The following is a 23,683-nucleotide window of genomic DNA, read 5'->3' on the forward strand; positions in this document are numbered from 1 at the left end:
GCCCTGCTGAAAGGATAGGACGGGCTATCTGAGCTTGTACACCAACTACTGTGGGCTGGGTGGCAATAGATCTAATTTTCCATCCCAGTTCTGCTGCTGACTTGCCTTGTGACCTTAGACAAGTCACTTGACTTGTCTAGCTTCAATTTCTTCCTTTGAAAAAAGTAAGGAGGTCAGACAAGATGATCTTTAAGGTTCCTTCCTACTCTAGTATTCTAGAACACTCTGGTCCCCTAACAGCTGGGAAAGTGGGGGGAATTTGAGGAGGGGGAGGAAGATACCTGATGGAAGGAATCATTGAGAATGGACGGTGATGTTCACCTATTTATTAAGTACCTGCTGTGTGTCAGGAACAATGCTAAGTGTTTTACAAATATGATCTCATTGAGAAATGTGTGTTCATCTAACAAATATGTGTTGAGCACCTGCCATGTATGAGATCCTATGTAGATGCAAAGCTATATAAGGTATACCTCTGGGGACTTACAGTCTAGCTTGAGAAATCACCACCAATGTGAAGATGAAAGGACCATATAAAGAGTATAAACTACTCACTATTCATATTCTTTTTTTTGTTTTTTTTTTTAAATAAACCCTCACCTTCCGTCTTGGAATCAACACTGTGTATTGGTTCCATGGCAGAAGAGTGGTAAGGGCTAGGCAATGGGAGGGAAGTGACTTGCCCAGGGTCACACAGCTGGGAAGGGTCTGAGTTCAGATTTGAACTCAGGATCTCCCGTATCTAGGCCTGGCTCTCAATCCACTGAGCTACCCAGCTGCCCTCACTATTCATATTCTTTTTGTCTTTTTTAAAAAAACCTTATATTCTGTCTTAGAATCAGTACTGTGTATTGGTTCCAAGGCAAAAGAGCTGTAATGGCTAGGCAATGGGGTTAAGTGACTTGCCCAGGGTCACACAGCTAGGAAGATTCTGAGGTCATATTTGAACCCAGGACCTCCTATCTCTAGGCCTGACTCTCAATTCACTGAGCCACCTACCCCCCCCCCCCCCAATGCCTTTCTTAATAGAGGGCAGGAATTGGACTCTCAGCTCACTCCACTCTGTATCTGCTATTCTGCTTGGTTTTAACTCCATAGAATAAGATGCATTCCACCACCACTGCCGCCAGTACAACTGCCACACTGAGTACCCTCTGGTATTTTCGCCATGTTTTCTGCCATCTTCTTTGTTATTGTCTTTCCTTTTAGATCAGAAGCACATTGAGGGCAATTATGTTTTAGTTCTGTTGAATTTTAGATCCCTTTGGAAGAGCCAATCAGATATGTACAATAGGCAATTGGTGTTGCAAGACTGGAGATCAGGAGAAAAGTTAGGTCTGGATGGTATTTATTGATTTGCTCATTCATTCATTCCACAAACACATTTTGTGTTCTTGCAATGATTAGTTAGAATATTGTTTAAACATTGCAGCAATGCATACAATTGCAATGTAATGCTTGTTTATTGATTTATATCACAGTGAGTTTCAATAAAAATTCTACTTAGCTACAATACTTATATAGCTCCTGGGAAACTACCCTTTTGCATGTGGTACACCCAGATAAATTTCCGTAGGATCATATTCTTCTTCTATGTTCTTCTATATTCCCATTCAAAACCATGGTTCTTGGGGCCCCAGCAATGTGATTACGTTTACTAGTCAGTCAGAGAATGCAACTAATTCAAAACAAAGTCAAGGTAGTGAAATTGCAATAGATATCTTCCCCATAAACCTGAGGCATACCATCCCATACATATACATAACTTTCACATAAAAAGTCAAAACACTTAGGGAACGTACACAGCAGGGTACACATGTAGAGAACATACATGGATGATGCACACATGATGAGGCATGAGGAACATTTGTGATGAGGGTGCACACATGGATGAACACACACATTCTTGGAGGGGCAAGTCATGTTTCCATAACTGCAGGGCTATTTATGTCTTCTGGTAGTATCACTGCACTGCTCCCATTGGGTATGCTCCTCCATGGTTTCAAGTCAAATGTTGTCTAAGATAAACTTATTATGGTTTCTGCCTCTAGGTTGTGATGGCAAACCTTTTAGACACCGAGTGCCCAAACTGTACCCTCAAGGCATGTGTGAGCCCCCAATCTTAACCCAGATAGGGGAAGGAGGAAGCACTCCCTTTGGGCTGCTGGGCAGAGGTGCACATGATGTGAGAAATGTCCTCAGGTATGGTAGGAAGGGTGAAGGAAGCAGCCCTCTCCAGTATGAGTGCCATATGTTCACCAACAGGGATCTAGGTCTTACAGTCACTTATACCATATTCTCTACTAACTATTGCATATCTGAGTCTAATTCCAGAACTTCTCCCAGCCATCAGCTTCTTGGCTTCAATTGAAGTCCTTCTGAGGTATTGTCTTCTGTCCATTAGAGGAGTGGTCTCTTCCAGATCCCTTTTAGGTTGCAGCCTAGAGGCTTAAGCTTCAGCTTTTTAGGAGAGGTATGCCTTTTATAAGCTCAAAGAGAAAACTCTAAGTTATTGTCTTTTCATAAATAGGGGAGTCTGTTAATTCTGAGAGGTCTTGACTGTACTTGTCCTTTCCCAAAGCAGAGTCTAAGTCTTCAGGTATTAAGATCTTTTAGAATAGAAAACAACCAGATATCCAAGCGAAGTCCACAGGCATTAAGTATTTCTTAGCACCTACTTTCTCTTACTCATGGAGAATTACATCTCTGTTCTAAGTTTCTATTCAATTTAAGGTTTGAAAGTTCTTTTTGTGAAATAAAAATGACCATCTGTTGGAGAATGGCTTAAAAAAGTTGTGCACATGAATGTAATAGAATAGGACTTTACTGTAAGAAATGACAAATGCGATGAATACAGAGAAGCACTGAAAGATTTAAATGAATTGATGCAAAGTGAAATAAACAGAGCCAAAAAAAAGCAACAAATAAAATTGGAAAGAAAAGCAATCAAAACAATCTGTCACCACCAACTTATAAAGAACAGTCCTATCCCCAAAGGAGATGTGAGATGAAACCTTTCCCAACTCCTATAAAAAGGATAGGGACTCCATCAATGTGGGATATTACATATATTGGCAGATTTTTAATATATTCAATGGTTTTTGTTGTTTTATCCTCTTCTTTGTTAATAAAAATTGTTCTATGAGATCGCTCTCTGGGAAGATAGAGAGGAGGGATGCTGGGGAAAACTTGGGGGATGCAGAGATAAAAGATATCAATAGAAATTTATTTTTTTGTAAAAGAGAAAGTCTAACTGACATCAATTCTTGATTGTAGGGATATATCCATGTCATATCATTTTTAGGGGCTTTTAACAAATTAAATATTATCCAGTTCAGAAACCCTGTGGTTTTCCTGAACACCCCACCAACACACACACACACACACACACATTCATACACATTCTTTTCTTTGGTCGGTCATAGAAATGAAAGGGAAGAGAGAAGGATTAAGTGACTTTGCTCATTCATTCATTCCACAAACACAATGTTGTGTTCTTGCAATGATTAGTTAGAGTATTTTTCTTGCCCAGGGTCACACAGCTAGGATGGATTTGAGGTCAGATTTGAATCCAGGACCTCCCATCTCTAGATCTTGTTCCTTCTCCACTGAACTATCTTATTGCTACCTAGCTTCCCCATTCCCCAGACACATTTAACAGTGGTTAGGGCTAGGAATTATTTGACTGAAGTGCAATATACTCCTTCTTCCTGGTCCCCCATTCTTGTGAAACTGAGGCATTCTTCTCTTCTCACATTCCCAGGAACATAATTTTTTTCTATAGTTACTTTCCCCACTCTAGGGAGGATGGGGGCAGGGAAAGAATGATGGGGTTCTCTCTACCTGTCTAGGAGAAACAATGAAAAAAGAAAATTGTCTAAGGCTGCCTCAAAGGGGCTTTCTCTTATTTCTACTCCCTAAGCTTCCTCTCAACCAGGACAGTGTAGATTCCTCTTTTGTTCCAGAGAGTCTAGGATGGTCCTGATTCATCCAAGCTTTTACCTGTTTGGGGGGTGCTGTAATAATGTTGCTGTTGAGTCATTTCAGTCATGTCTGACTCTTCCTGACCCCATTTGGGGTTTTCTCGGCAAAGATATCGGAGTGGTCAGTCATTTCTTCCTCCAGCATTTGTAATAATTCTATAAATATAGGTATACATGTACATATAAATAAAATCGATTTGGTCCATCTCTCTCCCTTAACTAGCAATCACAGAAATGAGAGGGATTTTCTTCTGTGTGGGTGTGTGTCCTTGAGAGACCATAGCCTTCCGTTCCATTCTACTGTGCTTAACTCCCTCCCTGCCCCCAAAACAAACCCGTACAATGAAAGCTATCTTAGAGAAACCACTTTCTTGTGAGAAAACAAGCTAGATAAAGAGACAGAATATGGGCTCAGAGTGAGTAGAGCAAGGGAGAAAGTGAGAGGGAGTCTCCCCATTGTGGTTCTCAGCCAACAGGGACCCCTCTGTTTTGTCCCTCTGCCTTACCCAAGATTGGAGTAATTAGTGGCAGCACTAGCAGTTGAAGTGCTGGATCCTCTGTTCCTCCATCTTCCTTTTCCCCCACTGGTGCACTCTGGGCCACAGGCTTGCCAACTCCTCCAAACACTTGCACATTTCTCTTCCCACTGTATGGCTGATCACTCAGTCCTCCATCACCTGAAATGTTGGGGCAGCATAAGTGGAGAATGACTTTTGGGGTATGGGCAGAGCAAGGCAGAACTAGGAGTAATGAGAGTAAAGAAACAAATTGAGGCTCTATAGTCTAAGGACAGATGATTACAGATTGGAGCTATCCCAAAGCAGAAAGGGCTCCCTTCTCTTGTCTGGATTGTTGCCCCAACTTCCTTATTGAACGTCTGTCTTCTTGGTCTCTCCCTGCTTTGGTATATCTTCCACAACTCTGTAAAAATAATCTTCCTAGGTCATGGACCAAACCATAACAGTCTCCTCCTCAAGAAACTTCTGTCACTCCCTATTGCTTTTAGCATGAAATACCAACTGCTCAGCTCAGTACGAAAGGCTGCTGACACTCTGGTCTGCCTCCAGACCTGCTGCTGCACATTACTTTCCAGCAGAGTTTTATTCTCCAGCCAACCTGACCTTTTTGCTATTCCCCTAGTCAGGATTCTTACCCCACCCCCCAATCTCTCTACCATTGCCCAATCTGTCCTTCATTCCAGGAATTTACTACAAGTGCCTCAACTTCTACCCCTTAGGATCTCTGGCCTCCTTCAAAGTTTCAGATGCCATGGTCTATGGGAAACCTTTCCAGACACCTTTACTTGTTAGGCCTTCTGCTTCCTTCCCGAATCATCAAGGACAAACTACTCCTTTTATATGTGGCATGTTCCATTCATCTACCAGAGTGTAACCTTCTTGAGGGCAGGGACTATTTTTTGTCCTTCCTTGGTATATTGATTGAGTGCCTTATTCACAGTAGGAGTTGAATAAATGCTAGTTATATTGAGGGGATTTCCCCCTTACTGGAGGTCACCAAGTAAAAGCTGGATGACCACTTACAGAATATGTCATAGGGCGAAGAGGATCTTTTTTTAGGAATGGGCTGGCCACTGAGGTCCCATTTTTTTTTAATGCTTACCTTCTGCCTTAGAACCAATACTTTGTATTGGTTCTAAGGCAGAAGAGCAGTAAGGGCTAGGCAATGGGGGTGAAGTGACTTACCTAGGGTCACACAGCTAGGAAGTATCTGAGGCCAGATTTGAACCCAGGACTTCCCATCTCTAGACCTGACTCTCAAACCAGTGAGCCACCCAACTGCCTCCTGAGGTCCCATTTTAACTGAAATTCTGTGACTCTGAGATTCTTTCTAGTGACCTGGGAACAGAACAGGACCATCATGCCAGGTGCCCAAGAGTCAGCCAAGTTTTTTCTCACCTCATTTGGGATTTCAGTATCTCAGTGAACTTGTAGGAATGACTTGGTGACCTCTGACCCTTAGCTTCTTGGCTCCTTTGTTAATACTGAACCAAGGAGGGGATCTGTTTGAGCTTTAATGAGCCAGCCCCACTCCTACTCAAGACATTTCTTAAGGTTGTTTGTATCAGAAGTTGGCTCAAGGGGCTCATAAGGCAGTAATTTTCCCTGGTTGCTTTGGGCCAAACAGGCTGAGAAATATGATCCCCAGGTTCAGTTTTTTTCCAGTACGGGGGCTGATTGGATCAAACACATAAGCAAACTCTGATCACAGTTTATTTTGGTCTCCAGGACAAGTGACCCTCTGCTATGGTGCGAGAGACCCACCCATTCTAGGCAGCAAAGAACTCAGTTGTAAACAGAAAGGAGAGGCAATGTTGGACAGTAGAGAAAGCAATGGGTTTAAAGGGAGGCAATCTGTGTTGAGTCCCAGATTTGTTACTTGAACCTGTAGTATCATGGATAAGTCATTTCCTTTCTCTGCGAGGTCCTACTAGTTATTGCTGTGAAATGTAACTCACTTGGTTCCTTTACTCTTTCTTTCTTTCTTTCTTTCTTTCTTTCTTTCTTTCTTTCTTTCTTTCTTTCTTTCTTTCTTTCTTTCTTTCTTTCTTTCTTTCTTTCTTTCTTTCTTTCTTTCTTTCTTTCTTTCTTTCTTTCTTTCTTTCTTTCTTTCTTTCTTTCTTTCTTTCTTTCTTTTTTTTTCTCTCTCTCTCTCCTGTCTCTCTCTCTCCTCTCTCTCTCCTCTCTCTCTCTCTCTCTCTCTCTCTCTCTCTCTCTCTCTCTCTCTCTCTCTCTCTCTCTCTCTCTCTCTCTCTCTCTCTCTCTCTCTCTCTCTTTTTTAAGTTTAAGCTTTCAGCCATGTATTCATTTTGAGTTTATTATGATAGATAGTATATGATATTGGCCTAATCATGTAACTCCAAGAGGTACCCTTTTCTTCATGTCATGCTGCCTCCCATGAATCTTAAACTGGGGAGATCACAGGACTTCTTTGGGAAGGATGGAGATAAGGGTGGCTTTTGTCAGTGTTCTCAAGGTGGACTTATATGGAAGGAGGAACATGAGTCTCAGAGTCAGGAGACTTGGGTTCAAATTTCAGCTCTAGTATGGGCTGTGTATCTTGTAAATCTTAAAATGTTGTAGAAATGAGAATTATAAAGAGTCCTAAGTCTAAGGTTGGAAGAGACCACAGAGACCTATTATAGGTGAGATTTGAACCCAGGTGCTCTGATTCCAAAGCTGTAATTCCCAGGGTGTTCAGCTGATGCAAAGTCTGATCATCTCAGAGAAAGAGACTGGAATTCTACTTTATCAATGAAATCTTATATTAAGCTAAGTTGACAATTCCCATTTGACCCAGGTTTGTGTAATCTCCTGTTTAGTGGTCTTGGTCCCCAGAGGCTAAGCAGTATGGACAAGGGGAAAACCTGATCATGTAGGCTGGGTGGGACATTATGGAAATATGTTGAGGGCACCAGGTGAATAGTAGTCTTTAGTGATGGTCTAAATGAATTAAAATATCCGGCAGGAGTCAGAAATCCTGACTTTGAGATGCTATTTTGCTATCTTTTACTTTTGTAACCTCAGTCAAAGTTTTTGTCACCCTGGACCTCATTTTCCTCATCTGTAAAATGAGTGGGTTGGACAAAACAATCTCTAAAAATCTCTAGCTCAAAGTTCTCTGAACTTCTGGTCCATGGTAGTGAGCAGGGAATACTAAGGACATCTTCCAGAAATAGAGATAGAAAGTTAACTTGGCAAAGCTCTCCAGAGTCCCATGTTAGGAATAGCTGGAAGAAGTCATGGGCCATTGTTCCAACCTGCTATCTTTTCATCAAGAATAGCCAAAAGCCTCTGGGGATACCAGCAAAATAAGTGTCTTTAGTGAGAAAATAAGAGAGCTACATCAATCTTTCTTGCTGTTGTATCTAAATACATTTGATTGAGTAATGGATGTTGGTTGTGAAGTAGGACAAAAAGCTAACTTGCCCAAGGAACATGTGAAGTCACTTTAGAAACAAATTAGAGTTGGGTTGTTCCTGGGACCATCTATAAAAAAACGACAATCTATCGATCAATGAACTGATTATGTATTAACTGAGCACCTACAATTTGCCCACACCAGGTGCTAGAGGCTGAGAGGAGTAAAGAGGAGATAAGTTTTCTCATACCTTCTGCGCCTACTAGACTATTAAAAAATATGTTCAGCCTTGGTACTCAATAGTTTTGAACTCATTGAATTTGTATTTGGGACATTTTGATGAGAAAAAATTGTCTCAGGAGTCGACATTTGCTTGGCACACGACACACTTGCTATAACTTGTCATCTTGATCTCAGAAAGCACATGCCCCATCCAGTCAAAACAAAGGATCATGCATTAGTTCAGGAGCTTTATTAAGAAAGAACTCAATACTGGGGAGCTGCAGGAACTTCTAAGGGAGCAGCAACAACTGGTGGCAAAGGAGTTTTCTTCAGGTGAGGAGAAGGCAAAGGAGGATGTCCCCACTTCATTAATTAAGGAAGTGTGTGCAAAATGGGAGGAAGTACAATACTTTGTGGAAAAATATCACCATGATAAAGCTTTAACAAACAGAATTGTAAATTTGTTAAATGACCAGACCATTTCCCACTTTGGAGGAATTTTGAAATGCAGACAACAAATACCATGGGATAGGTTTCTTGTGAAGATTACATCTCAAGCAAGGTTCAGTGGTGATAAGAGACAGAAAAGAGAAAGAACTCCAGAAGGGCAATTGTCCTAGGATGGTGATAGTGAACCTATGGCACAGGTGCCAAAGATGGCATGCAGAGTGCTCTTTATGGGCACTCAGCGACCCCACCCCACCCCCACAGAGTTTGTTAGTAGAATGTCAGAGGAGCTTGAATGGAGCTGCTCCCCTTCCCTTCTCCACCATTCCTGACCACATTTTTTTCATTACACTTGCCCCTGTGTGAATATGGGATTAACTCTCCTCTATTTAGTCTTTAGATTTTAGCCACCAGGAATGAATACACCCTGACCTAATCCTTAAGGGGGGCGGGATCTATGACCCACATGTGCTAGCAAGTGACAAATCAAGACAACTGATTGCCCCCTGGGCAGTCTGAAACAAAGTTAAAGCTGTCCTTGGTCTACATAAAAGTGGAAAGAAGACATAGGAAGTGACACAAAGAACTTTCTTTAAAAATGGTGGTAACTTCCTGTGATGAGCTTTTTCCCCTTTGAACTTGGCCTTGGAGGTGCTCTGGCTTGGGACCTCAGGTTTCCCTTTGGACTGCCACATGGGTGGGTGAAAAGGCTGACTAACCTCTGGAGAGGCCCCTGGCCTTGGAAAAGGCCTCATGGCTAGAACCCTTGTTTAGTTTACCTCTGGGCCCTGCATTGCTGGGGCCTCTGAAGCCCTGCCTGGTTTGGACTAGGTTGGAGTAATTCTCTCTCCCTCTCTCTCTTTCTCTCTTTTTCCTTACTTTTTCTCTTTCAATTTTATAAACAAACTACCATAAAAGTCATTCTGACTTGAAAACTAATTTCGGCAACCACTTAGTCCAACTATAATTTTAACCTTTACACTTCTGCCCAGCAGCCCATTGGAGTGCTTTCTCCCTCCCTTGTGTGGGGTAAGAGGGTGAGGGCAGAGTGTCCCTGGCACTCAGTTTGGGGAGAGGGGAACAGCACTTGTTCTAGGGGAGGGGTGATGTGGGGGAAGGTCCCTGCACTCCTCTCAAAGGTTCACCATCACTACCCATGGATATTATGGAAGGGGACTCCTTTTCTAGACAATTACATTTCTCCTCCCTGCCATCCCCTTAATCCACGAACTCCTCTCAACACAGGTAAAGTTAAGTTAAAATTAGTTTATTTAATTTAATGTTTATTATTTATATCTGTATCAGTAATGTTTATTTAGTAAAATATAACTCCATTAATGCATATAATGCCTTATAAAATCTGGCTTTCCTAGGTGTCTGGAATGGATTAATTCAATTTACATTATTCCTTATGGGAAAAATTCATTTGGTACTTGACCTTTTCGGTACTCAATCTACCATCTGGAATGAATTAATGAAAAGTACCACTGTCTTTGATGAACTGATCTCGAGAGACTCAAATACTCTTTCTTTCTTTTTCTTTCTCTCCTATTTCTATAGCATTTTAGAAATGAGAAAATTTTCCTCTCCCAGTTTTGCTTCTGATACACCCTGCAAGTTTCTCATTTCTTACATTGGTGATTTCCTCCATTTTGAGGAAGAATCTAGGATAGTCATTCTTCATTCTTCTCCTAGATTGGCTTCTACTTTGCTTCCAGACATTTTCACCACACTCCAGCTGCCTTCTCACCATGGAAGTTCCCTTTGTCCCAATGGCTTTCTCACACTGGAAGATCTCTTTACTCCAGACACTCTCTGCGCCTTCTCCCATTAGTGAGTTCCTCCTAGAATCTCCATTTTGAGGAAGAATCCAGGACAGCCATACTTCATTAGTCTCCTGACCATCCAGACTTTATTGACATGTCGCCGTGTATGTACACCTGGCCCTTCCTCCCCGTTCTCATACCTTCTGTACCTTTCAGCTGTCTTTTGTGTGATATCTTCCCCCATTGGAATGGAAGTTCCTTGAGGCCAAGGACTTTCATTTTATTTGCATTTGTCTCTCCAGTGCTTAGCAAAGTGTAATAAGCATTTAAGCATGTAATAATAAGCATTTAATAACTGCTCATGGACTTGACAAAACACTGTCTTCACAGCAACCCTCTGAGGTAATTAGTACAAATATTATTGGCCTAATATCATTGCTTGGACACCTGGTGCTCAGAAAGTTCAAACTTAGGCATGTGGAAGGTAGGATTGAAACACTTCCCACTTCCAGCATCCTTTCCAGTATACCCCACACTTATTAGAGAATATCACAATCATAACTAGGAATTGGAATTTGAGTAAAGGAAAGAGAAAAGGAAGAGCTGGATTCAAATATTACCCTAACACTCACTTTCTTGCTGCTCTTAGGGGAAAAAAAATCACTTAACCTCTTTGAGTCTTAACTTCCTCATCTATAAAATGGTGGGTTGGGATGGGGATTTGATTTGAGGATCTTCAAGGTCCCTTTCAGCTCTAAATCTAGGAGCTCAGGAATTCTAATATCTGAGGAAAATGTAGTTGATTGTTCAGTGGAGAGGGTGTGGTCGAAGGTATGGCCACTCCTGTTTGTGGTTGAGGTCAGTGGGTGACAAAGTACTTGGAAAGCAAGAAGGTCGAGGAATTAGGAAGTCAGTGTTTGAAAGGGGAAAACAAGGGAAATAAAGGTTGCTCCCAGAGCTGGGAGAAAGAAGTAATGGAAACCTATTAGATTAGAGCTAGAAAAGGTTTTAGAGATCATGCAGTTCACTTCCCTTCATTTTATTTTATTTTTTTAATGACCCTTATCTTCCATCTTAGAATCAATACTCTATATTCTAAGGCAGGAGAGAAGTAAGGGCTAGGCAATAGAGAGGGACTTGCCCAAAGTCACACATCTAGGAAGTGTCTAAGGCCAGATTTGAACCTGGGATCTCTAGGTCTGGCTCTCAAACCACTGAACCATCCAACTGCTTCCCCCCCTCATTTTATAAAAAAGGAAGATAAGGTTAGGTATGCAGGCTAAAGTGTATATGTGTGTATGTGTATATACATATATATGTATATATATATATATATATATGTAAATATACATATGTGTATACCTATAGTAGTAGTCTTCGGTAACCGAGGATGACAATTGTCTTTGTGCGTTTTCATCTATGATGTATCCTCTCGAAGAGGGTGGACGGGGTTAGGATAGATGAGTGTGCACAAAAACACTTGTGCGTGAAGGAGATTTAAGTGGAAAAGTCGGTGCACAGAGACAGTCCCACTCTCTTGGCGTTGGAAGCCTGGGTCCAGTGGCACGAAAAGTTGTTACACCTGGAGACTTCCTCAGCTGCACTGGATGGCCATGTTGTCTTTTGTGCTCCAACACACCCTAAGCACTCCACAGTGCTTTGCTGTATCGCCCTCTCAGCCGTTGAACCTTCTTGTTGGTTTCTTCTGCCTGTTCTGCCGAAGCAGTCTTCACATGCTGGGTGAGCAAAGCCTTAGTTCACCAGGGGTTGAGGACCCGATGGCTACCCTCACAAGGTTTAGACACATTGGTAAATATACACAGGTTTATGTATATACACACACTGTACTACAGACACGTATGTATATATAAACATATAACTATATGTATCTACAAGATATTGTATGTGTGTATATAGCTATGTGTGTGTATGTACACATGTGTTTTTATACATGTTCTGGGTTTTGTGTATATTCTATTTCTTCGATGGAGGTTTCTCTAACAACCACCTGAAATGCTTGCAGTTTTAACAGTAGTCAATGATGTTTGAAATTGTCCCAACTGTTGATTCCCCAACAGCTGAGAATACAAAACTTGTGCTCTGGGTATCAGAATGTCCAGCAGGAACCAATGGCAAGGTCCTGGCTTCATGACTCTTTATTTGGGAATTTTCCTCATAGCTTTTGGCATGGCAAATGTGGAAAATATAGCCAGAGCAGTTGATCGGGGTTTTTTATGTTAGTAATGAGATACATTTTTATCTGAGGTGTTAATTCTTTTGATTTGACTGCAGTGGTTTCAAAAATGTTAAGCTATTGTTTATTCTGTCTAGAGAACATAGGACTTTTCTAATGACCAGCTTGAGTGTAAAAGAGGTTGAGTGGGGCTTGGTAAACTGCAGACCTGACTGGTTATTGCAAACGGGCAAGAAATATTTGGGAAATACTTTGTGACTAATGGTAATAGGCCAAGTTCCTCTTGGAAGTGGCTTCCACCTAAGACCAAATGAGAGATGTTTGGGACGTAGTTTATACACATTCCATCTTTTCTTAGAGCCACAGGTGAAAGTGGATTAAAAAGAGAACTAAAAAAGAACTCCTGGAGCCCTAGCTATTGTCCCTGTCATTTCCTAGGGAGCCAAAACCCAGACAAGGTTACCCTACAGCTAGATCCTGAAGAAAGAGACCCTAGAAGACACCTGTTCAAGGACATGTTAAAGACAAATGAGAAGAGCATCACCAAATCTCAGGAGACTCTAAATATGACCAAGCATCCTTTTTGCTCCCTCTTCTGTTGTCCATTACATTTCTGCCTGCACATCTCTATAGAATTTGACCTTGCTGATTTCCCCTGAGAATTCTAATGGTACCTCCCCTGAGTGAGCTTCCTTTTAAGACTGGCGATTGCTCTAACCAGAGAACTAGAAAAGTCAGAAAAGGAAAAAGCTAGTCCTTACAGCTAACTAAAGAAGGCAAGCTTCAACGCAGCTGTGTTTTCTTTTGTAATGATGGTTAGTATAATTTGAAGAATTACAACAAATTCTCCAGAGTGCTTTCCTAGTTTTGTGTAAATTATCCTGTGTTCGGTATCTACGTAGAATTGCAGAATGCATTTTTTTCTCCACCTGTTGTCAGAAGAATTTAGGAAAGAAAAGTGATCATGTGATCATTTTTGTGGCTATAATTGTAACAACAGGAAATATGATTGGAGAGAACTGCCATTTGAGGTCACATTGTATAGGAATGTTATTAGCAGAAATGCTATGGAACAAATTGGTCAGTGAGACAAGATGTGCAATGGAGTGTCTTCGCATAGATAGTTCTGCTAATCTGGAGGCTTATTACTAGATTTGTAAGCATGTATTAGTGAAGAGAAAAATAGGGAGAAATAGGTTTCAGCCTTTCTAAACTTATGTAAAAATCTGATCCCCCATTGCAGTCAGTGACTTGTCAGAGAATGCCAGACAACATAAGAAAGAGCAAGCCCAGAGACTGTTAGTTCAGAGATCAGCCAGTCCAGAGAAAGAGAGCTTCCCCAACTGGCTTCTCAAACCTACGCTCCTCCTAGCTCCTGACCATATGCCAATGGCTTTCAAACATCACTCGACCCCATGCCAGGCCTGCATCAGGATGCTGATACTGGGACACTGGGGAACACCAGGCTCTCAGACATGACTCTGTGACTCCTATATTGAGTCTTTCCAAGATGGATTGAGTTAGGGGTCCCCTAAATATTTCTCTCACCCAGTTCTGTACATGGCTGCGCATCCTTGACAACTTCTTCCTGGCATTAGTTAATACTCCAAATTAGGGGAGCACTTCTCCCTTATTTTAGTGATGTCCCCCTCTTTTTTTCTGTTATAACAAGTTTTCTATAATCATGAAAGGTCATTTAGTTCTTGACGAGTTAATGCTGAAACATCAAGGTATTGAAGATGGAGCCATATAGAATTTTAGTCATTCAAAACCATCAAGCCCAATTCTGAGTTTGTCATCTAGCCGGCACTCATCGTGAGGCTTTTGTTAATATTTGGTTATAAGAATAATGAGGAAATGTTGCAGTAGTTTGGGAGACCAAGGTTTAAATCTATTTAGTGAGACTAGTGAACTTAAATTTCAGTTAGGTTAAACTAATTATCACTAGAGAAGAATGACCTGTGATCATGTTACCTCAAACAGACTTCTAATCACTTGGATGTGGTGTTTCAATTTGGGATTCATTTGCATATGCATAGAGAGTCCATATCCTGATCCAAAATAAGTGTTAAAAATAGTGGTTAATGTGATGAAATGTCCACTTCATTTGAGCATAGTTCTAGTTGTTAAATAAACAGTTAAAGGTTGTTGTTTTTAGATGCTCAGCATCTCATTCTGCAGAAGGGGAAGTGGGAAGTTTAAACTTAATTTTGAATTTTTGAATTTAATTTTGAGAATTTTTCACTCAATTTAAAAATTGTTTTGAAACTGAAATTGTCATGTGAGTATGTTCAGCATTGAAATCTTGCAGCAGTGATCTGATATGGTCCTGAGAAGGCATTTTAAAAATATTGTTTTGGTTTTATAGTAGGATATTCAATTAGAATTTTAATTTAGCATTAGCTGGGCATTCCTTTTTATTTCTTCCCATAAATGGTGATTGAGGTTCGTTTCCAGGTATATAAACCTTCCTTTTATGTTTATTTCCATAGGTTAGTAATGTATCTATTTTTTAATGTTGCTTGTACTTTGCAATTAGTATGGCAATGTTGGGCAAAATGCATTTTTTTTGCAAATATAGCTTATATATTTCTACTTGCTACAAGTGGATTTTAATAGAATTGTAATGAGATTCTGTTAAAAGCTAGCTAATGAGGTTACTTGTTAATATGTCCTAAGTACCAATGCCAAAGAATTTTTAAGAACCTTCAGAACATTTCGATCAGTCCAAATTACTGAATGTTTACTGTGACTGATAGCGTAATTTAGGTCTTTATGTTTTTATGAGCAAATATCCAGAGTCAATTGGTTCTTATTGGAGAATTTGGTTTTAGATTTTCCATGCTTGTTTGTTTGTTTGTTTTCCAGCAATGAAACTGTGGTAGAACCTGTCTATTGTGAAGGAGACTTCTACCAAAGAAGGATATTGAAGTCAGACACTCAAGACTTGAAGGACATCATAGACTGGGAAATGGGGTAGCTTTTTCTGTTGTAAGACTTTGCCAAAGTGGAGTGCCAGTCTTCTGGCTAACTGTCAATGATTCTCGGTTAATAAATAGTGCCCCCAGAAGTCAATGGGCCATGCATTGGACTCTTCTCTCCCTTCCACTATTGGTAATAGAGGGGCACCCTCAGGCCCTCCTAGATGCAGTGTCCTTGTCCCTTACTATCATCAATGGGAAAATCACTATGATTCTCTTTGTTTTATGACACCCCAAATTGACCTTTGTTCCATGGGAACTTGCCATCAAGAAACTCCCTAGGGGGCAGCTGGGTAGCTCAGTGGATTGAGAATCAGGCCTAGAGATGGGAGGTCCTAGGTTCAAATCTGCCCATAGACACTTCCCAGCTGTGTGACCCTGGGCAAGTCACTTGACCCCCATTGCCTAGCCCTTACCATTCTTCTGCCTTGGAACCAATACAGATTCCAAGAAGGAAAGTAAGGGTTTAAAAAAAAGAGGGAGGGAAAGAATATGATTCTGGTAACCAAGGAATAATGTTCTAAATTGACCAAATAAAAGAAAGAAAAATTTTTAAAAAAGAAACCCCTTAACAGACTCTTGTCCCAGACTGAACAACAAACAATCAAGTACCTGTTGAGCATCCCAGATAGGACTAAGTACCCTTTTTGTTTTCTTAGTTTCTCTTATTGTATCTAGACCTCTCCTAGGTATTTTATTTTTTAATTTTTTTTATTACCACACTCACTTTATTTCCTTCCCTCCCCTCCACCCACCCTTCCCACAGCTGACATGCAATTTCATTGGGTATTTTACTTGTGTCCTTGATCAGAACCTATTTCCATGTTGTTGTTTGCACTAGGACGTTCATTTAGAGTCTACATCCCCAACCATATCCCTTCGACCCATGTAATCAAGTAGTTGTTTTTCTTCTGTGTTTCTACTCCCACAGTTTTTCCTGTGAATGTGGATAGTGGTTTTTCTCATAGATTTCTCCAAGTTGTTCAGGATCACTGCATTGCCACTAATGGAGAAGTCTGTTACATTCGATTGTACCACAGTGTATCAGTCTCTGTTCTGCATCACTTCCTGGAGGTTGTTCCAGTTCCCATGGAATTCCTCCACTTTATTATTCCTTTGAGCACAATAGTATTCCATCACCAACACATACCACAATCTGTTCAGCCATTTCCCAATCAAAGAGCAGCCCCTCATTTTCTCCTAGGTATTTTAGTCTTGACTACAACCTATCCCTCAAGCTTCTATGTAATCAGTTAATTGTTCCTCCTGGTTATACTCCCTAAAGTATAAATATAACTCCAAGTTCTTGAGTTCATTGGGAATTCCCATTATTGGTGTCTTTCCCAAAACAGAGTTCCCAGAGCTATGTGATACCATATGAGCATTGTCTCTTGTCCCAACTGAATGTGTCTCTTAATAACTCTTTTGGTAGTTCCATGTTTTTTCAGGTTGACCCTATTTGTTACTCATGTTACCATGGGCAAGACTTTTTTTTTCCTTCCAATTCTTACTCTCTGTCTTTGAAACAACCCTAAGACTGGTGGACAAGGGCTAGCAAATGGAGTTAAGTAATTTGCCCAGGGTCGTACAGTTTAGAGCTCTCTGAGGCCAGATTTGGACCCAGGTCCTCCTGACTCCAAGTCTGGCACTCTAACCACTGAGAAACCTAGCTACCCTTATGAGTAAGATATTTCATTTTTCCATTCCTCATGTATAAAAGAAGAGAGCTTGACTAGGTGATCTCTCAAGTCCATTTCATCTGGAATTCTATCATCAGATCTAATCTAAATAGGAATTCTTTCTATTATGTTCCCCAGTGCCATTAAGGTGGTAATCAGATTTTTGCTTAAATACCTCTAGGGATGGGCACCTTACTACCTCCCAAGACAATCCTTTTTACTTTTGAACTGCTTAAAATTATTGGAAATATTTCCTTACCTAGGGTAAAAATCTGCTTCTGGGAAATTTTTACCCATTCCTAGCTAGGGATAAATTGAAGATCCTTTATTCCTTTGCTTGGTCTTCAAAGACAATTATCTAGTCTTCTTTGAATCTTTTCTTTTTGAGACTAAATATCCCAGTTTCCTTTCCTAACAATATAAGAAGTATAAGACATGTCTTGCTTCCATGGAGTAGTATACTGATGTAACATGACTTTACATTCATAAAGTTTAAGAATACAAGACATGATATCATTTAGAACTAAAATAGAATTTTCAGACCGTAGATATTCATTATGTAGTGCGGCAGCCATAGATGGAGCTGGGAAGGCAACTGGAATAATTAGTATAAGAGTTATATAAGCACTCTAAGGTCAAAAAGACCTTTACATACATAGTCTTTTTTGAGTCCCACAAGAATTCTATCTGGAAGCAAATAGCATTAAAGGTCTCATTTGTTGTCATTCAGTCATTTTAGCCATGCCCAACTCTTTGTGACCCCATTTGGGGTTTTCTTGGCAAACATAGTAGAGTGGTTTGCCATTTCCTTATCCAGCTCATTGTACAGATGAAGAAACTGAGGCATAGAGGGTTAAGTGACTTGCTCAGGGTCACATAACTAGTAAGTGCCCAAGGCCAGATTTGAACCCATGAAGATGCCTTCCTCACTTGAAGCTTGGTGCTCTAGCCACTACACCACTTAACTGACCTACTTAGGTCTTTTCTGTGCTGATAAAAAAGAAATTAAGAATTTGTCTTGTAGCAGGACCTTTAGTTTGGTATTCTTAATCTCCCTTGACTCTGTGAAGATTAAAATTTAGGGAATATGGGGAGACTGAGGCATCTGAGGCAGGTAGAAATTAGTTTCTCTCTGCAAGAAGTATTATATTTTTTTAGAGGTTTATTAAAGGTTAAAGATTAAAGAATATACAAGTAAGAAACATGTGCCTGGGCCAGAGGCCTAGACAAAATAACCTCACATCACGCAAGAGACGCGCCTGCTCCAAAACGGAAGTCCAAAAAGAGCCAAGAGAGAGAGCCCCTCAAAAGCCTTTGAATCAGCTTAAATACCTTCTTGATCTCGGCCCAGGTGAGATTACAAGGCATTCTGGGGAAGTGGAGCAAAGGCTCGTGGGGATTGTAGTCCTGTATTCGAGTCTATTTTTTACAACTCCTTTGAATCAGGAACTATATCAAGATAAGGTATCTACTTCATATCAAAATAGAGTGTATATAATTCACCAAGAAAGTCAGAGCCAATAATTTGGTAGGGGTAATGTCTCTTGTTTTAACAGTAGGAAGTGCCTACTTAGTTTATCATTGACCAAACCCTTAGAGGTGACCCTTTTGTTTACCCTAGATCTAAGCAAAAGAAGCAATATTTGAACTTTTTAAAAACCCTCACCTTCTGTCTTAGAATGAACATAAGTATCAGTTCAAAGGCAGAAGAGTTGTAAGGCAATGGGGGTTTCAATGACTTGCCCAAGATCACACAGCTAGGAAGTATCTGAGGCCACATTTGAAATCAGGACCTCTTGTCTCCAGGCCTGATGCTCTAACCATTGAGCATCCTAACTGTCCCCAATGCTTGAATTTTGACAGTTTTTTGGAAGATATTTTCTCCTCAGATTGTGTCTCCTGACATTTTAATTGTCATGTTTGATAAATTAAAAAAATGAACAAACTATCTTTGTTTTATTGTGGAATTTAGTCTTTTTTCTTTTGCATAGTTACTATAAAATTTAAGTTGGATTTGCTTGGGCAAAGAGGGAATTCTGATTAGGCAGAAAGAACTGTGCTTTCCTCCATTTTTCTTCAAGCAAAAATGTTTGTGTGTCAATAAATTGTCTCTGCTAAATCTTGGCTAAAACACAGAGTGGATTGTTCCCTTTTGCATCTATGAAATAAATAGGTGCCACGGGCACTATTGTTCTCATTTTACAGATGAGGAAAATGAGACTCAAAGAAAGGAAATGACTTGTGCATGTCCACATAGGGCAGTGAACATGAAACCCAGGACTTCCTGATGCCAAGTCTAGCATTCTCTTACACCCTGTTGCATTTTTAGGAATGCTCTCTCAGTCTCTCTCTCTCTCTCTCTCTCTCTCTCTCTCTCTCTCTCTCTCTCTCTCTCTCTCTCTCTCTCTCTCTCTCTCTCTCTCTCTCTCTCTCCCTCCCTCCTTCCCCCCCCCCTTGTTGTTACAATCTCATAGAGTTCAGTTGGGATTGTCTTCTTCTTATTCTACATTATCAAAACCACTGTGTATATTGCCTTGCTGTTCATTTTTCTATTCACTAAAAAAAATAGACAGGCAGAAAAAACTGTTACTCCAAGTGATTACTCAGCCCTTGAATTGCATGGTGATCTAGCCTATGTCTTCATCACTATAAAGCCTCTTTGACTGACTGTGGGTTGTTATCCAGTGAGATATTGAGGCCAGGGGAGGTTAGGGAAATCCTCCAAGGTCACCCTCAGTGAGTTGATGGCCCCTATCTCCCTAGGCTTGCAGCAGTCACTGGGCTTTTCTTGGTGCCTGCTGTTACTGGCACAGTTAGGAGCAGCAGCTCATGTCACAAACATGTACTTACGTCATGAGCAAGGGCAAGCTAAGGGATCAGTAACCAGAGGCCTCGGGAAAAACACTCAGCCCTGTCTTGCTCTTTTTATAACAATCCACCAACCACCGTCAGCAGCCGACAATTGCAGAGAATAGGTTTCCCATAGTCCTGTGCTCTTCCCTTGGACCATGCCCTTCCACAGCTCAGAGGCTGCTGCAGTTCCCAAGATGCCCACCCCTTCTCCCCTCCTCCCAAAGGTAGTGAATCCTTGAAGCTTACAAACATCTTTCCCGAGGATGCTCACCCAGTATCCCACTACTGATTATCCCAGAGTGTACTCAGACTTCCAGGTGGCTCAGGTGCTGGTGAAACAGAACTCTTGAATGACTCTGGTGAAAAGTCTAATAGAGTTGACGGGGGCCTGTGGAGCAACAGAGATCTACATTCTAGTTCCATCTCTGACACTGCTTGACTCTGGGCAGATCATGTCCCTTTTTGGATGTTCCTTTTTCTCCTTTGTAAAATGAAGGACAATGCTAGCCAGGTCTCTAGAAGGACCCAGGAAACCCTAGAACCCACTAGCTTCAATTCGCCCTCTCATCAATAAAGAGGTGGAAGGCTCTTAGAGAGCCTCTCCACCAAGCCCTTTATCCTACCGATGAGGGAAGAGACCTGCAGAAACTCGATGGATTTAGCCAAGTTTCAGAAATAGGCAGTGATTAGGGCAGCTGGGTGGCTCAGTGGATTGAGAGTCCGGCCTAGAGATGGGGGGTCCTAGGTTCAAATCTGACCTCAGACACTTCCTAGCTGTGTGACCCTGGGCAAGTCACTTAACTCCCATTGCCTAGCCCTTACCACTCTTCTGCCTTGGAGCTAATACACAGTATTGACTCCAAGACGGAAGGTAAGGGTTAAAAAAAAATGGAAAAGAAATAGGCAGTGATTGAAGTGGAATTTGAACTGAGGCCCTCTACCACCATCACCACCATCATCTCCCCACCCCACCCCCCAGGAATCAGTGTTTGTGCACTGGAGCTTTGAGCTAGGTCATCTTGAAAATGAAGAAGGAAATGAAGAAGTCTAGCAAATAACAATGCCTAACTGGCAACTTCTGCTTATCATGGGAGTCAGATGTCTAAAAGGGCTAGAAGAATGGTTTCCTTTGCTTGTTCGTCGGAGTGGCTTCAGGTCACGTCTATTAAAATGGGCAAAACTGAAAAGGTGGAAAGCTTGTTTGCATTCGGAGCTGCCTGGGTTGCTAGGAAACAGCTTTGCCACTTCTAGCCCTCCCTCTCCTCATGCATTCATTCAGCAAACGTTTAGCTGGAGCCTGTTGTGTCTCCTTTCTGGACGATGGGAAGGACGTGGAAAGAGAGAAAGATGGCCCTAATCACATGGATTTAGGACTCGGAGACTACCAAGTTCCCAGCAGCATTTGCTTCAAGCGGTAGGCAAGTAGGTACCATCCTAAAGATTTTGAAAGCATCTAGGATGCTTAGGTGAAATTGTCCCAGCCTTTAGGAGCTGACTGCCTATGGAAGGGGTGCTTGGTCTTGCTGTGTGCTGGGCCCCTTTAACCATCTGGAGAAGACTATGGACTCCTTCCTACAATAAGACCCAGAGAATTACAAAGCAAACCAAGATACTGATAAGCAATTAAAATATTTTTTAAAAATTCACAAGCTCCAATCTAAGAATCCCTGAAATAAAGGTAACCCATATTTAAGCAGTTGGGTTTGTTTTGTTGTTGTTGTTATAATGGATCTACTTATCTTCTCTCCTTTGAACTTCCCAATAACCAACTGTGTGGATTAGTATCATGCCCATTTCATACATTTGGAAACCGAGGTTGGTAAAAAGAAATTTATCCAAAGTGACCACTATAGTGGAAGAGTCCATTTCAGACCAGTCTTTTGAATCCAGTGCTCTAGTAGTAGGTCAACAAGCATTTATGAAGTGTATACTATGTACCAGGATTATCACCACAAAAACCAAAGGGAAAGTCTCTGCCTTCAGGAACTTCCTTCTGAATAGGATATACAACTCTATCCACAAAAGTACATATGAAATGAATACACAGGACTTAGTTATGGGTGCCCTCATCTCTTTCGATGACCATAGCTGGGGTAGAGATGTGCCAGAGCCCTCCTCTGATGCCTGCTCATTCCTGGAGTGACCCTAGATTTCCCAAGACTGAGGATTCCCCAAGGCTATGATTGCGGTGTCCAAGCTTGGGTTGACTCTCCTAAATTGAAAAGGTTTTGAATACAGTTCTGGTGACAGGATGTGCCTGCTCTGTGAGGACCAGCCTAGCTGAGTATTCAAGGTCATATTGACGAGGCTGACGATAAATGATGAATCATCTGGCCCTGGTGCCACCCTGAAACAAATACAGACACAAAAGGGCCCTGGCCAGGGAAGTCCCATCTCATTTCCATTCTTCCCTAGTGTCTATGGCCCAGTAGGGAAAAGCTGAGAGTGCTAAGAATACACTTTTTAGGGTATTATTTTAACATATTAATTTAATTGTTGGGTCATTTAATGAGTGGTTTTTGCACAAAGATCAACAAATTGATACACTAATAGGGACTTCTCATGGTAATCTCACACCAAGTTCTTCGCCTGGGTTCCAAGAACTTGTTTTTAAAATATTTTGATAACTGTATTTCAAAACATTGGTTTTCTTTATAGCCTCATGGATTGCATCTTATGCATTTAAATATTATTCTGAAGTGTTCATAGGTTTTAGCAGTCTGCCAAAGGGGTCATGGACACGCACAAGGCTAAGAACTATGTTTATAAATGAAACAAGAAGATATAAAGTATAGTACTTGTAGTCAAAGGGTCGTGCAATTTTTTACCCAACTAGTTCTTGAAGTTTGGCTACTGGTTATGAAGTTAGAGAAGGCTGGGTTGTGTGTCGGGGAAAGAAATGAGTACCCCTGCTGATCAAATCATGGAAACTTGACATACTGGGGGGTGCACATACATACATACATATATATGAAGAGCTAGAGAGAGAGAAAAAAAAGTGATGGAGAGAGAAAAGTATAGATGTACATATCCCATAAATGTGTGTGCAAATGCAAATGCCTTTACATCTATATGACAAAATAATAATAGCTAGTGACTATAAAGCCCTTTAAGGTTTTATAAAGCACTTTACAAATTTTTATCTCAACAGCTCTGGAAAGTAGGTGCTATTATTATCCTCGCTGAACTAGAAAACAGAAAACTCAAGTTCCAGTTCCAGTGTTCCTTCTTAACCATAAGAAACATATCATCTAAATTATTCTTGTCGCAATTAATCACACACTGCCTAATGGTATCTGTTCTATCATTTTTGTGAGTGGACAATTCAATTCAGCTGAATCAGCTTGAGTAAGGTCTTTAGGATTTCAGAGATTTAGTTTCCACCTCAGTAAAATGAGGACATTGGTCTAGATTATCTTGACGGTCCCTTCCAAGCTTACATTAATGATCCTTATTACCTTTTATGACTCACGGGTTCCCAAAGAAGTGAAGAAAAAACATTGGTGGAATCAGTTTCATTGAACACACAAAGACTAGAAATATAAATTCATGGGGTCTTAACATTTCTTTCGCCATTGTAGCCACTACAGTAAACAGGATTAAAAATATTGCCATAAAATAATGGCTGTACGTGTACCATCATTCGTTAGAGCGTGTAATGAAGTATGGAAGTTCAACA

At 40.9% G+C, this 23,683-nt stretch overlaps 1 long non-coding RNA gene across 1 annotated transcript in view; it reads right to left on the reverse strand.

Moving 5' to 3' along the window:
• Nucleotides 1–1,088: 1,088 nt before the first annotated feature.
• Nucleotides 1,089–23,683, reverse strand: part of LOC103104083 (uncharacterized) — an 84,229-nt gene continuing 61,634 nt past the window's right edge. The window contains exons 2-3 of the long non-coding RNA XR_008913435.1: nucleotides 4,490–4,660; nucleotides 1,089–4,139 (exon numbers count right to left, since the gene is read on the reverse strand). This is a non-coding gene — a long non-coding RNA (uncharacterized LOC103104083). The remainder of the gene's footprint in view (nucleotides 4,140–4,489; nucleotides 4,661–23,683) is intronic.

Source organism: Monodelphis domestica, chromosome 7 (genome assembly GCF_027887165.1).
Source record: "Monodelphis domestica isolate mMonDom1 chromosome 7, mMonDom1.pri, whole genome shotgun sequence".
In the NCBI taxonomy this organism is placed as follows: Eukaryota; Metazoa; Chordata; class Mammalia; order Didelphimorphia; family Didelphidae; genus Monodelphis; species Monodelphis domestica.